The sequence below is a fragment of the Otolemur garnettii genome, unplaced genomic scaffold, assembly GCF_000181295.1.
Source record: "Otolemur garnettii isolate 467f Iridium unplaced genomic scaffold, OtoGar3 scaffold00057, whole genome shotgun sequence".
In the NCBI taxonomy this organism is placed as follows: Eukaryota; Metazoa; Chordata; class Mammalia; order Primates; family Galagidae; genus Otolemur; species Otolemur garnettii.
This window is the reverse complement of record NW_003852452.1, coordinates 5233321-5236412: the sequence shown is the minus strand read 5'-3', so window position 1 is coordinate 5236412 and position 3092 is coordinate 5233321. Positions and strand designations below refer to the sequence as shown.

General features: G+C 42.8%; 1 non-coding gene across 1 annotated transcript; it reads right to left on the bottom strand.

The window, feature by feature from the left end:
- Positions 1 to 891: 891 nt before the first annotated feature.
- LOC111726222 lies at positions 892 to 994 on the bottom strand. The gene has a single exon (XR_002774050.1). It is a non-coding gene; the product is annotated as a U6 spliceosomal RNA (small nuclear RNA).
- Positions 995 to 3092: the final 2098 nt, after the last annotated feature.

Here is a 3092-nt window from a genome sequence, read left to right as displayed (position 1 = left end):
AAAAATATCTCACTTCAATGCTGATTTTTCTCAGTTGCTGTGCCTTAGACAAGGTATATCAACCACCCCTCCTATTTAATAGAGCCAGGTCATAGGCAATTTTCATATTATTTGACTTACAGAAATTAAAATGCAGATACTGTAAATACCACATTACTGGGAAAAAGCTGGTTTGCATTTAAGCTTCCATTGATTTTTACCAACCCTTTCTGGCTTTGCTAAGGCTACTGGGACATTCTCTTTGAAATCATTTGCAGTGTGCTATGTTGGAATTTTCTCTTGGCTGCCTGTTCAGATACTGGTGCCCTGTCTCTGAAATACGGTTGGCTGATGCTTCCTCTCTGCGTATTTCCAGATTACTTTTTCCTCCTGTAAAAATTAAAGCTAGGAAGCATTGAAACACTCCAATGCTTGGGGTTAACCCCTTCGATGTTTGGGGTTAACACACATGCATGGCAGACATCACCCCTGCCAACTCAGCTGTCCCTCTAAGGAGCTTTGAGAAAAATCCAAAAAATGATGCTGGGGCTAGATTGGGTCCTAGCAGTCTATCAACAAGAAAGCAGAAAGCCCTTTGAGAAGAAGATTAGATGCCTTAAACCAAGGTAAATCTGGGAAGACGGAATAATAAAATGTCAAATCAGGGGCAGGAGAGAGGCCAGAGTACCTGCAGAGGGCCAGGAGAGATCAGGAGGAGCTGAGACGTCAACACGAGGATGGTTTCAGACCCCACTTAGAAACACTGAACTCGAAGCTCCATTGCTCTTGCTGGGCAGAGGATAAGGTCTGCTCCCCTACACCATCACTGCCACTTCCCCTAGTTTGGGGTTCACCATTAAATTAAAAAAAAACATTAATCCAGTAATTGTGATTTTATTCTTTTATTTTCATAAAAATATGGAATGCTTCACGAATTTGCGTGTCATCCTTGCACAAGGGCCAGGGCTAATCCCTGCATTGTTCCAAATTTAGCCATGTGCTACAGAAGCAAGCACTGTGATTTTATTCTTGACCTCTGAAATGTCATTTGCCTAAAATCAGACCTTCGACCCTATTGTCAAAACTATTAGATATAATGTAATAACCATCCCAGGATTTACCCCCACCCACTAGGGCTCTATAAGGAGAATACTTTTATTGCCCTCTGATTGACACGTCCCTTCAACACCTCCACTGTACGCTTCCCAAAGTCACTACTAAACTGCCAGGCGGCAGAAGGGACGTGGCTCCTTTTTTTTTCACAGTGATTACTATTTACTGCAAACTTATTATTTATATACACTTTACATATATGATCTTTCTTGATGTGCATTGTCCTTAATGTACAATGTCCTCTCTCCTGGGAAAGAGGGACCATATTCTAGTTTAAAAACTCTAACCCAGGGTGCAGAGTGGTTGAGAAATAGTCCCAAACACATAGAGCTGCTGCGTGTCACAGCCAGGGATTGAAGCAGGTTGCTCTGACTCCAAGCCCAAGCCCTTTTCTTTGTGATGTCACCCTATTGTTCTGATCTAAGCTTTGTGGCCCATTTTACTGTGCCATCGTTGAATTAGCACTCTCCTAATTTCCTGACCACGTGGCTGCTTGTTAGACACACATAATTGTGCTCTATATTAGCTCAGCAGTTTCTTTGATCTCTTTGAAAAGGCTGCGGTAAACGCAAGGTAATAATGTATGAGCAATCTAGCCTCAAAGGTGGGGACTTGCTCTAATGATCACAACCACGCAGCCTTGACGTTCCCTTATTCCAGCACCTCCATGTAATTACTCCTTAATTTTACTGAAACCTCTCCCATCCATTGATGCTGTCACTCTTTCCCAGTTTTCACTGGCCTCCTAACTTTGCTTCTCTTTTCACCCAGCTCACAATTGATGACCCATTACTAAAATTATTTCATTGGAGACATACTCAGTTCTCTGGCCCCACTCTCCCTGCACTTACCTGGCAGGATGCCGGTTCCTCATGCGTCTAACAAGCCATCTCCTAGCCTGCCTGTATCTACTGGAGATTAGATCACAACTACTTGCCTGGTTGATCTTTAAATTGGTGATCTCACGCCTCAAATATGCCCTCTGTGCTGCCCAAGGGTCCCACCATCTTTCCCCAGTAAAGTTCCCCTTTGAATCTTTGTTCGAAATGCCTATTTCATAATCTCCCACACTCTCTCCCTTTCTCCCTCTCCATTCTTAGCTGATGGCTTAGGCTCACACGTCATTGAAAAGAATCTAAACCATCAGACAGGAATGCCTTGATGTGATTACGTCTACTTTGTAGTCGCTGTGCCCATGTTCTCTCTGCCTTCCCTTTTTGAAATGAAATAACTGTGTCTGCTCCTATCAGAGGTGAATCTTTCTGGTCACACTCAGCTCCTACCCATTTTCATCTTTCCAAGGATTTCTGTTTTGGTAGTCAAACCAGTTAAACCCTCTGTGTTCTACAGAATCAGTGGCTTTCTATATAGTGGGTCATTCCAGGCAATATACAAACAAATTTTATAATTTTCCAAGTTACAAAACCCAAAATACTTCCCCTGGGCATCATGAGTCCCTCTATTGTATTTTTCTGTTTTCTTTCACGGCAAACCTCAAAATACTTCCTCAGCTTTCATTCACTTTTTTAGTTACTCCATTAAGTTTCTGCTTAATGATTTACTGAATCTGCTCTGTCAAGACCACCACGTTATTGCTCTATCCTACGTGTACTCCGGTTTCCATGGTACTCACCTCCCTCTCCATGACATCTGACCCAATTGTCCGATACCTTCTTGGAAATCTTTTCTCTCTTGGTTTCAAGACAAACACTCTCCTACACTTCGCTCTGGCCAGTCCAGGCAATATTTGAACCCCTTTTTCTGGCCTGACAATCAGCCCCAGAACCTTCCCATGACACCCGGCTTAGTGTCATCAGCCAAAAATTGTGTTATTGCTGTTTGGTTTTTGCAGCCAAACTACTGGTTCCAGTTTGGTTTTGGACATTTTAAGGAGATAGGAATTGCAGGTAAAATCACAAATCCATGCATGGGAGGTGTACATTGGTTTGGCCTGAAAAGGTGAGACATCTTGAAGTGGGGAAGATGTACCTCATAGATTA